This window comes from Catharus ustulatus, chromosome 14 (assembly GCF_009819885.2).
Source record: "Catharus ustulatus isolate bCatUst1 chromosome 14, bCatUst1.pri.v2, whole genome shotgun sequence".
NCBI lineage: Eukaryota > Metazoa > Chordata > Aves > Passeriformes > Turdidae > Catharus > Catharus ustulatus.
In genome coordinates, this window is record NC_046234.1 from 4,201,059 (window position 1) to 4,213,537 (window position 12,479).

The following is a 12,479-nucleotide window of genomic DNA, read 5'->3' on the forward strand; positions in this document are numbered from 1 at the left end:
ATGCGAACAGGATTACAAAAGAGAAGTAGCAGATAGACCCCCCAGTCATTGAACCATGATTTATTACTCAGTGTTGTTGCTCTTCTGCGAGCAGTGCCAAGCTGCTCTGATAATCAGGTTTTGTGTATTGCCTGTGTATGGCACCACTGAGCCTTACTTGTGTATTGGGAACTTTGACACTCCCATTCCCAATTTTTACTTCTGCTACTGGCTTAGAAATAGCTTTAGCACACAGACTGCTTCTGATGTATGCTCTTTTTTATAACTTGCTTGATATCTTTTTGATAACTTGCTTGATATGTTTGATAACATTTTATTCAAAGTGCTTTCATTACAAATTCAGGAGTTGTGTTTGATGTATAAATTGAAAAGACAAACATTTTCTTTAGGAAAAATACTTTATTCTTTCAGGATTTATGTGCCCACAAACAGGTAGATTTTTTTTTTTTGGCTCAATTATTTGACCTTTCAGACATCAACAAATTTCAAGGAGTTCTGTTTTGACAGAAAACAAACTCAGAATTGCTATAATGAACTTAGAAGACATCTATCAAACAGATCTTATAACTTCTGTTCCTGCAGGTACAGATGGGGAAATAAACCTTACCACCATCTGGCTTTTCTCACTTGGACTTTCACATAAAACAAGAAATCCTTATGCACAGAAGGGTAAATTTAGTTTCTGTAAGTACAAAATTTTAAAACTAAATTTATTTAAAATTTAGTCTTTTTACAAACCATAACAAATTCATGTATAAATTGTCAGTTTACTCAACAGTGGTAAAAACATGAGGTATTTTTCACTTTCTGACAGATTGCATCTGCTTGACAACATTGCAACTTGAATTAATCCTGTGTTCCCCTGTGAGTACAGGTTGAGCTCTGCAGTGAAGCCCCTTTATTTTGGCCAGAGAGCTGCTCCTGCCCTCTGATCACCAAATCTACAGAGCATTCTGCTGTTTGCCAATTTTGCAGCTTGTTTCTACAGATAAACCCTTGATGCCACTGAAGCTGTTACCCTTCCTAGCTCGTAAACATGCAAATCCAAGCAAAGGATGTGGCAGTTAAAAATGCACATCTGGGTGGTGCTCAGGGCTGCCTGAAGGAGTATCAGCTCTGATAACTTCCAGCGTGTCACTGAGCCTTGGCATCCCTGCACCCCCTCACCAACTCAGGTGAGCTCCACACCTACCTCCCCCACTAAAACATGTGGGTTTTCAACAGGACTAAAACAAGTTCTGCTTAGATTTTAAACCGGCTGCCACCTGTTGGTGTGCTTGACCCATCTCTGCCAGGAGGGTGGAATAGGCAATCTCCTCTGCAGTCCCTTCAGCCTCGGCTCTGATCTGCAGTGTCCTGTCCTGCCTTCTGGCTCTGGGCTCCCCAGGGTGGTGCCTCAGGCAGTCCTTGTTGGCCAGCAGGCTTTAGACAGCTGTAGATGCTGGTTTGTGACAAATTCCACAATTTTTTAAGGAAAAGAGCTAGGGAGCACACAGGTACTCCTGTCAGCTGGCAGAACAGAGTGGGATGTTTCTTCACAAGGAAGAGCATCACATGTTCTGATATTGTCCAAATTAACAGCTGTGTTGACATGAAATTTATCTCAGTTGCTGGTTAATTTGCACTCACAGGAATGCTCTGATTCTGATGGACCAAAGGAGGAATCCAAAGGCATTTTTACCCTGCCCCATATTACACTCACAGTTGTGAGTAGACAGTTCATGCATTCTGGTGCCATGAAAAGCACGCACAAGAAGTGCTACTGCAGACCAGAAGTTTTTTAGACAGTGCAGGAGACAAACTGCAAGTCAAAATAAGGCATTTGAAAAGTGATTAAGGCTGAGTTTATTTATTTGCCTCCAACCCAGCAGGAAGAAGACAGTGGTTAACTTGTGTCTGTTAACTGTTGTGTCCAGTCCTTCTCGCAGGGGATATATTTCTGGCCTCTGATTAATGTTTTCTGTGCCAGACATTCACAGAAATAGAACCTACAAGTATAGGAATATTTGTTTCATGCTTGATACTCCCAGACTGGGCAACAGGAAACCAATGAGGGACATGCTGTGGACTGGAAGATAAGTCAAGGCTATGGTTCATAAGCTTCAACTGGAGCAATGTCCCTTTTGTTCTGGGACAAACAGTGTGTCCTCTCCCCTGTCCTCTGCTCTGCTCAGCACACTCACAGCCAGCACAGGATCCCCAGTGCTCACCCCTGTGCCCAAGGCAGGGCAGGATGGGCACCAGGCTGAGCTGGCAGTTCTTGTCCCAGCAGAGACTGCAGGTCCAGCTCTCTTTTGCTGCCTGCAATCACAGCCTGTGGAATTAAAGGTGATGCCCTGGAGCAGCAAAGCCATAATCACTTCAATGGATGAGTGTCTGTGGAGACTTACCCTGCTTATCCTTTTCCTGTTATATGGGTTTATTTAATTATATTTTGGGTTGTAATGAGCCATATAATTTGTTATGGGCTGAGCCAATGCATGGAGCAAGGGAGTTCAGGCCTTCAGGGACTTAGTGTGCTGTAGGACTCCACAAAGAAAGCATCACAGGGTGCCTCTGTTCCCATGGCATCTTCCCGGGGGCTTTCTGCAGTGACAGGTGGTATAGGACTGGGAGATGCTTCAGAAGAAGGCAACTCTTCAAGTTTGAGGGCTGGTAGTTGGATTAAAAAAGTCACTGCTCAGCCACTTTGTGGGGTATTAAGGAGAGCCTGACTCAATTTCAAGAGTGCAGTTTGCTGCACCCACAGGGTTAAGGAATATCTTTCACAGAGCCAGAGTGTGTACAAATGACTGAGATCCTTTCATTAAATATTTTTCTTTGCTCTTTTAAGACAAATCTTCCCCCTAAAATCTAAAGCTAAATCTATCTTGTAAGTGGCAGTTGATTAATACATTGATGAAGGATTTATTGTTATATTTCTTAAAGCCTGTTGAAATACTTTTTTTCTGTTGTAAATCTTTTGAGTAGTGTTACTGAAATCCACAAAGTCCTCCCTAACACAGGGCAGCCCCAAGAACAGAGCATAACACCAGCACAAGTCAGAAGAGGGAACAACTAGGAAATAACAGGATGTTCTTTGGGCTTAATCCTGCACACCCACAAGAGCCTGTACTTGTGGGACCTCTGTATTTCCCAAGCATTGCATGGCAGATATTAGGTGCTAGCCAATATTTTTGTTTATCTTTAAACTGAGCCCTGCCTTCAAGGTGAAACTGAAGCACTCTTTCTTTCTTACCAGCAGCTGATCTGCAATTAAACCATCCCAGCTGGGGTTTGTTTTGTAAGTGTTGATTCACAGCAGAGATGTAAAATCCTTAAACTCCTTTAACCCAAGATAAAGGGCAGTGGTCAGTGCAAATGGTGCCTGGTGAACTTCTCTAAGAGTAAAACCCAACACAGCCTCTATTGAAAAGGATCCTCAGGACACTTATGTGGGAATGGCCCTTTCAGGGCTCTGGCCTTGGACATTTGCTGTGCTTTTGTAGAGTTTTGAACAGTGGTAACTCTCAGTACTATAAATTGTTGGTAAATTATCTGGCAAAAACATCTGGCCCCAACATCCCAGGGACAGCTCCGGCCAGAGCTGGTCTCTCCCACTGCCCAAGTGCAGCTCACTTTTCCCAGCACAGCTGAGTGGGATTAGCCAGACCACCCCTCAGCAGGGCCTGGGTGTCCCCGCCTTGTCCCCCTGCAGACCACAGCCCTGCAGCAGCTGCTGGACCAAGGCATCCTGCCAGCAGTGCCTTCCAGAGGGCAGAGCTGCACAGCAGCTCATCCATCCTCCCTGGATCACTTCTCTGCTTCCCTTTTCACTGCTCTCTGATGTGTGCATGCTCCTGTACAGGGGATTTCAGTGCTACCAGAAGAGGCTGGTGTGTACCCTTTTCTCCTAATCATATATCTTAATCATATTTCCTGCTGCAGAACAAACCTATGTAAGAGCATCCACAAACCTGGTGAGATCAAACTTCTTCCTGGTTTCACTGCCAGTCGGTGCTGGGAAGACCCACCAGCTGTGCCTTGGAGAGCAGTCCTGTGAGTACATTCTTCAGCACAACGATTTATAGCTGCACAGCCAGTACCTTCCTCAGGATGTGAAGTCTGAGCTCCCAGTGAATCAGCTGGATCCCACCAGCATCACATCTGCCTGAAACTGCTTGAAGCAGTTTTTTCCATTTGTCAAGTTGCTGTCTGAAAGCTGCAGTCATCTGGTCAGGACCTTGGTCAAAGCATATCTCACAGGAAATAACCATGGAGTGAGATTTTTCTTTGATGAAGAAACCCCATCCAATTTGAAAGGACCCAGTAGAATCCAAGAACAAAATTTCTGACTTGATAAAAAGTATTTTACTTTCTGACACTTGTATTTGTTTTAGGGAGGGTTTTCCCCCATAAATGAAGAAGCCCAGCAGTCATCTGCCTGTGGACACCTGTGCCCAGCTGAGATGCTGATGTTAGTTCAGGGTGTGCAGAGCTGCAGCAGTCACCACATCTCAGGTGATGGGAGCTGTGAGACCTGTGACCTCTGAGACCAGCCAGGATTGCCAAGGTTTTCCATTTGCTGGACACAAGAGCCCCCCAGCCAGAGCCCAGACCCCAACTGCAGGAGCCCCTCCCTGCTGGGCCCTGCCTGTGGCACTGTCCCTGTGCTGTCCTGCCATGTCCCACAGCCAGGCAGGGCTCTTCAGGTCACATCATCGAGGTTTTCCCAATCAAATTGCATCCTGTTGAGAGGAATGACAGATTTGTCTTTACAAACAAGCACTGAGAGATGAATGAAACAGTGGGATGGATTCCACTGATTGATGAATGGAAAAAAGATATTGGCCTTTACAAACAAACTGTAGGTTTGGTGATAATGAAATTGGATACTGAAAGATGAAAGAAACAATGGGGGGAAACTCAAGAATTCTCTAAGAATTAAAAATTAAAAGGGAGGTTATACATTAGAGGGGAATCTCAGGTATCAGGCCTTCCAGGAGGTCTGCACCTCTCAAGTACCTCAGCCAGTGGGGAAACAGAGGGAAATGCAGCTGGGAAATTAGGATGAAAGGAGGCTGTGTCCTCCAAAAATTGGAGAGATCCCAGGGGATTGCCCCCTGGCCTCTCCCTTTATTCAAACAAACTGTAAAAGGACTCCTCTGTCTTCTTTTTGCACAAAAACTTCTGTTGTTTGTGGCTTAATTTTCCTAACACTGACAGGAAAGTCCCTCACAGATCATGATGTGGGGTTTTTGCTACACCCCACACGTGCAGTGAGCCGTGCTGCTGGGAGGGGATGCTGAGCCTGACGTCTGTGAGCACTCAGTGCCTGCCCTATTTCTTCATATGCATCCTACACACAGCACACTCCCAGGCTGCCTGCTCGGATGTAGCTGATCAAAGCTCACTCTCTAGAAACAGGAACATATGCAGGACTTTTTTTTTTTTTTTCAGCCTTCCAGCTTTCTTTTTTTAAGAGCTAATAAGTATTTTGTCTAATAAGTTACCTGGCTTAAAGGAAAATCCCAAAGTGTGATGGTAAGTTATAATTACTTTATACTATGATTTTATTTTGTGTGTGTCTGTTTGAAACTGTCCATAGCTGTTCAGTTGTAGTGCAGACTATGGATTTATGCATATCCTAATTTCTTTGAAAGAGTTTTCCAGCATCTCTTTATTTTTAAGTGTCACTGATGTTTGTGTTCTCAAAATAATTTTGGATGCATCTGCTCAGAGTGCAGGGTGATGTTTGAATTGTAGCTTTTCAGACAGCTGTGTATGTATGTGTGTGTTTACACCATTGTTGCACAATGGTGTATGTGCCTCATCCCTTTTAAGCCATATTCTGCCTGTTCTGAAATCCTTCCAGTGATTATTCCTTAACTATCTTCCTGTATTTTTTCTTTTATGGGAAGATTTAAACAGCTTTTCCTACAATTAACTGGCTTTAGGCTTGTCCTAATCCAGCATTGGCTTGCTGATAAGAGCTGTCAGCAGATACCATGGAAGGACTGTCTGTCCTGGCCAAGCAGTTATTCTGGGCTAACATTTCTCTCCAGGGGGAGGTGTCAGAGATCTGCCTCTGAAAAGAATAAATCCATTCAGCATTTTTGGACTGTCTTCTTCCCTTTTCCTTTTCCTTTTCCTTTTCCTTTTCCTTTTCCTTTTCCTTTTTCTTTTTTCTTTTTTCTTTTTTATTTTTTAATTTGTTTGTCCACTGTCAGGCGAAACCATACTTCTAACATCTCACAAAGCAGCTTTCATCACCAGTATGGTAATTTCACGACTATTAGTTGCACCCTTTTGACTCAAATTTTCACCCAAACCCGGAAGTGCACCTTATAGTCCGGTGCGCCTTGTATATGGGCAAAAGTTTGGAAATTTGCCAACCTGGAAGTGTGAGCTGCGAGCCGTGGGGAGCCAGCAGTACCGCGGCTGCCGGGTACAGGCAGGCCCGGGGGCCGGTGGCTGCCCGGTTCAGGCGGAGCCTTGGCCAGCAACCGCTCGGGGGGAGCTGGGGGCGGCTCCTCACTGCAAAAAAAAAGTGCGCCTTATAGTCCGGTGCGCCTTATGGTCGTGAAATTACTGTAAGTTGTTGATGTGAGCAATAAAGGCTTGGGCTGCTGTTTGCATTGGTGATCCCTCATCACCACAGGACTGGGAAGGCACAGGAGAGCAACCCAGCACTGCTGTCCCCTCAGACTCCAGGAAAACCCCCTATCCCCAGGGAAAATGCTGCTTTACGTGCCCAGGGTTGCAGCTCAGGGTTCAAGGACCAGTCTGTGGGGATGGCCTGGAGCTTGTCCTTTCTCCTGCATGTGCAAGATGCCCTGCTCAGGCACAACCCTATGCCCATCCCTCTGGAGGTTGCCAGATCCCGCTCTCAGCAGCAAAGGCAGGATTAGATTCTGGCTGCAAGTTGCCTCCAGGGCTCCCTGGCTGGCCACTTCTCCCAGCCAGCCTCCCAGGAGTGTGCTCAACTGTACAGAGTATCTGTTTTTTCACTTATTAGTCCCACTGCACAGTGATTGCGCCAGAACACCTCTGCCAACATCTCCATAAACTCTCTGGTCCAGGGCTCTGGGTGGAGTTTGAAAGAGAAGGAAAGGGAAATTAATTTTGCTTATCCCAAGAGCTTGGAGGCTTGTGGAGGACAAATCAGTTTTAAAAGACAAGGTAAAGAAACCAGGAGACTGTTCTGACTTTAAGATGTCTTGAACAGAGCATTGTCTCCCTTTGCTGCCTGTGCCAAAGTCAGCTGCTCCCTGCCTGCCAGGATCCCTGCTTTGCCCATCATGTTGCCTTCCCCATCCATACTCTTGGGGAGAGCCTTCAGTGCTGCCCTGCTGCCAGCCTTGTTCTCATAGTTACTGGGACAGCACTTCATGGGAAATGTTTCTGCCTTAATAACAACTCAACCTGGGTTTTTTTTATGTCTATCTAATTCTGGAGCAGCCTGAAAACAAGATTGGAAGTGCTTACCACAAAAGTACAGTAATTTCACAATTATAACCTGGACCCTTTTGACTAAAAATTTGGTCCCAACCGGAAGTGCGGCTTATACTCCAGAGCGGCCAATATATGGATGAAAGTCAGAAATTTGCCAACCCGGAAGTGCGAGCCGCGAGCCGAGCCGCGTGGGGAGGGCGGGAGCGGGGCAGCCCTGGCCGGCAGGAGCCGCACAGGGAGGGTGAGAGCGGGCGGCCGCAGGAGCCCCGAGCCGCGGCCACCCCGAGCCAACCTGGAAGTGTGAGCCGCAAGCCGCAGCCGCACCATGGCAGCCGTGAGCCGCAGCAGCCCCAAGCTGAGCCGCGAGGGGGAGGCAGCCGTGTGGCAGGGCCAAGCCATGAGGGGCAGCACCAGGCTGAGCCTGCCCGGCCCCAAGCCAAGCCAGTAAACCCCGTGATCTCGTGATTCTGTTACTAATTGGCAACTTTGTGAAAGTTGGACACGGATCCTCGCTGCGAACAAAACTGCAGCTTATAATCCAGTGCGGCTTAGATATGGAGGAAGAACAAAATGTTGCCGACACCCAGACATGCGATTTATAATCCGGTGCGGCTTGTAATCGGGAAATTACTGTGTGCTTACTTTTGGGGGAAAATGCTGCTGGGATAATATTGGTACCCAGGAGGGCAGGTGGCCAGTGGAGGTGGTGATTGCCTGCCAGCAGGATGTGCTGGGAGGAGGCTGGGCTGAGACCTGGGCATTCATCACAGGAAAAAGGCTGAGTGTGGTCATGGCAGGAGAGTCGCAGTGTGGTGCCAGCCCCTCCCAGGGTTTAGCACTGCAGAACAGATTGAGCACCTGGCTGCCATCACTGATGTCACTCTAGTGACAAAACTGCTCTCACGGAAAAGCAGCTGGCTCTTGGCACAGTGCTGCACTCAGGTTTTCAGCAGCAGGATGGCAGCCAGCCTGGGAGCTTGCTCTGCCTTCTCCCAAAACTGCAGCTCAGACTGGGTTCAGAATTGCACCAAGATTTAAGAATTTTGCCTTTCCAGGTAAACTCAGTCTAGAAGCCAGGCTCAAAGCCATGTGGTGGGAAGATTTTAGTCTTTCCTAAGGCAGCCTCTGGCTGGGCCAGATGGGGGACCAGTTGCAATTGCCCCCTCAGCAGGCTGGTGGATTTGGTGGGAGGATGAAAGTGGAGAGTGTATTCTAACTCCTAATGAACAACTACACGTTCAGAGCCTGGTGCCCAGGAGGGTGGCTGGCTCCTGCTCAGCCTGCAGGATAGGCAGGGGCAGAAGGGGTGGGTGAGAACGATTTATCTCTGGATGTCTTCATTTTCTCTGCTCCAGCGGGGCTCAGTCTATTGGATACAAGGTGTTATTTGTGCCTGCTCTTGCCTGAAGAGCAGGAAGTGGTCCTGGAGCTGCCGTGGGCTTGCCTGTGTGGAAGCAGCAGCTCCCCCTGACTCTGGGCAGCACAGAGCCGAGTCTGCAGGCAGAGGGAACAGGAGCACCAGGGAAAATGGCACCTTTCTTGGAACAGGGATACACACATCTTCCCTGTAAGCCCCATATCCCCTGGCAGAGCCCACTGCAGCCAGGCAGGAGCCCTGGCAGGACCCCATTGCCCCCAGTGCTGACGGTGCTGGGACCGGCCAGGTCTGCCAAGAGCAGAGCTCTGTCTGCACAAATAGGTACAGGGGCTCTTGGCCTCCCCCTCTCCCTCTGGGAGCTGTGGCAGAGCCTTTCTGCTCTGGAGATATTTTTTACCTTCTTTTACATCTCCCTCTGGATGTATTCATGGCCTGTTGCAGTTGTTGCTCAGCCAGCTTTGTGTCTTCAGTTCTTTCTGTAATGCCCTGGTGCATTTAGTGGCAGAATTCGGGCCCTGGCATTCCAGGCTCCCATTCCCCTTTCAGCATGTCCCCAGCCTGCCCTGCACACTCCCAGCCCCTGGAGCTCTTTTTTTCCTGCAGGCTGATTCCCAGGCACTGCTACGCACTTTGGTCAGTGCTGTCTAATTCCTCAGCTTGCTTTGTAATTCTTTTCTACAAAAGTTTTACATGTACTGCTGTTCCAGGGCAGACTCACCGAGTTCTTTATTAAACCTGACACGGGGCCATGACAAGAACTAAATTATTCTCATGGTCTCTGCTGAACCTAAGCCTAGGTGCATCAGAGGGAGAGTCAGAGCAAGTCCTTGTGTAAGCAAAGGGTACGTGCAGGCTGTGGAAGAAATTGCTCCAGGAGCAAAAGATGACTCAGTGGGAAGACAGGAGCCAGCAGGTTGTGGATGCTTTGGTCAGGGTGTGCTCCCAAGGCAGCAGAACAGAACACAGAAACCATTTCATCAGGAATTGCAGGAAACTGATGAGGGATTTGGGTAAGGGGTGCCTCAGGCAGCAGAGAGGCTGCCAGAGTCATCTGAAAGGGAGTGTGGGACATTTGACTTTGGGCTGGATGGGTCTTTCTGGGAGAAGCACTCATTACAGAAAACAAAGTTTTCAGTGGAGTCAGCCCCATGACAGCTGCCTTGATGACTCACATGGTACAGGCACATTCAAACAGCTGCTTCCCTTCAAAAGATGCCATCTAAGCCAGGATAGCAGCCATCCGCAAAGAAACTGAGTTCTCCACTCATCAGAAAAATAAATATTGACACTGGGCATTGCTAGAGAGTCTGGATTCTTTCCATAATTTCCTGAAATCCCTTCACAGCCATAAGTGTTTAATTTATGGATCCAAAGAAGGAATTTTTTCTTGCAACACTCGGTCTGTCGCCAATGCCCCCTGCTCCTTTTCCTAGCGTTTGTCCTTGTGGTGACATCCCCTCTCCAGTGGAATCCATAACACTGTGCTGGAGGCCACAGGTCTGCTTGGAATTACCGAGCCCTTCATCTTGGTGCCTTGGAAAGAGCTTGTTTAATGCAAGTTCTGTAAAAGAGACTGATTTCCCTGAAACATGAGGGCAGTTAAGAGGCTTTTATAAATCATCCATTTTCCATGGCACTGGCAATTTCAAAACTATCCTTCTGGACCAAATGAAACATACTGCTTTGTACCAAATGGTCTGTTCATAGCTGGAGCCTTTCCATTTTTATTTCAGTGATTAGGAAGCTGCTTCTAAACATGGAGGTTGCAAAGTTGAAAGCTTTTATTTTGAGCTATTGCTTCCCAATATTTTAACCTAGGTTTACAATGCATTGCTTGACAGAACCAATTTAGCACAAATGGGATGAATATATCAAATACATATTTCAACCAAAAAGGGTTTGTCCCATTTTTTATATTTAGCTCTGTTAAAGATTTTTGTCAACATCTTTGCCAGTTGCAATGAAGTATTTCAGCAATGATGCTGCTGTTCTTTTATTTCCTCAAACAGAAGCAGAATTTTACAGAAGGGCTTTTTAATTTCTGCATGCAGCTGCATATCTTCCACAGTCCAAGAACCCAGCTCAGGGGATTCTTGGCTCTTTGGAATCTCTTACTCAGCCTGGTGGCACCTTTACAAGCTTGCATTCCCTGGGCTGTAGTGGTTTTATTAATCTTGCCCCCACGGAGCAGCTATGAGGTTCTGGAAGCTGACCAGGCTCTGGGAGGAGGAGGAAGCTCCTGTGAGGTGTCTCTGAGCACACAGTGACTCCAGGAGTCAGTCACCCAGCTGACAAATCCTAAAAAATCTAATTCATGTGCAAACCAGACGAGTCAGCTTCCAAATACGGTTGCAACAGGGAAGGCAGACAATGAAAGGGGAAGCAATCCCTGTGCCTTTCTCATTGCTGGGCCCAGGGGAGTTTTGCTGCTGATACCAGGGGCCTCCAAGGAAAGGGGAATGCAAGGAGGGGCTGAGCCCAGCCAGCAGTGAAGCCACCAGGCTTGGCTCATTGGCTCATTGCAGCCAGAGCTGGTCTGGTTTTATTTATGTCTTGTTCCATGAGCTTGTCATTATCACCTTGTGATGGATTTTTTATTTTTTTAAGCTTAATCCCATTTACAGAACAATCTGAGGCTCTGGTCCAACACACACAGGGATTGTCCCTGCCTGTCCCACAGCTTGCTGGGACGCTGCTCACAGCTACAGTCAGGGAGGTTGGTACCAAGGTCTGAGCACGTGGCTGTGCAGAACTTTGCCCTGGCCACTGATGTCTCTCTCAACCATGGGCAGTGTCTCCCCTTGGGTTTGCTGGAATGGGGAATGGATCCTGTTCTGTGTGTCCTCAGCTGAGCTCCTCCAGGAGCAGCACTGGCAGTGGGAGGAACAGGAAGAGCAGGTGCCAGCACAATGGCACAGGAGAGGAAGGGAAAAGCACCTGCAGTTCACAAAGGGAGTTGTTTGGGGCAGGATATGGCCAGAGCAGCTGGATCAGCAGGCCCTGCTCAGCACAGACCTGCACTCTCTGCTCCTTCCCGGGTGCTCCAGTGCTGCTGGATGTGTGGTGGAGCCCTATTGTTGCGAATCCCAGCTATGCATTTTTTTTCCAATCTAATTTTCTCAGGAATTGACCCAGTTCCAGCATTCAGGAACTGGCTTTCACTCTACTGGCAAATGTTTCTTATTTGTTTCAGAATGTCCAGTGTGAACTTTTCTGCTTAAATAGCTTACACAATGGGAATACATGAACGCTAAATTCTAATCTTGCATAACTCTGTAAGCAGGGTTTACATTTACCAGCAGTAAGACACTTTTTTCCCCATCCTTTGCAGGAAGTAAGAAGGAAAAGTCAGCAGTGTGCAATTTCAGTGAAGAGACAACTCACCCATAACCCTTACTCCCAAAATTCACAGGGCTCCCAAGGCGACAGTGTCAGCATACACACATACAGAAATGGAGAGGACACCTGGCAGCAGGAAAGGGGCCTGATCCTGCCTTTGCTGCTCCAAAACATTCCCACTGATGACAGCTGGGAAGTGATAACACATTCATTCAGGCAGCAAATCAAACAGTGATACCGAAAGTCTTGTTCGGGTGCTTGGAGGACACTTCTGTTCCTGACAAGAAGCACTCCTTCAGTTCCTGATGCCATTTCCCATGCTGTTTGC

The 12,479-nt window shown here is 47.5% G+C and overlaps 1 protein-coding gene across 1 annotated transcript in view; it reads left to right on the plus strand.

The window, feature by feature from the left end:
* The first annotated feature begins 5,373 nt into the window (after positions 1-5,373).
* IL13RA2 (interleukin 13 receptor subunit alpha 2) overlaps positions 5,374-12,479 on the plus strand; it is a 33,087-nt gene continuing 25,981 nt past the window's right edge. The window contains exon 1 of the mRNA XM_033072287.2: positions 5,374-5,523. The gene's annotated coding sequence lies outside the window, so the exon portion shown is untranslated. The remainder of the gene's footprint in view (positions 5,524-12,479) is intronic.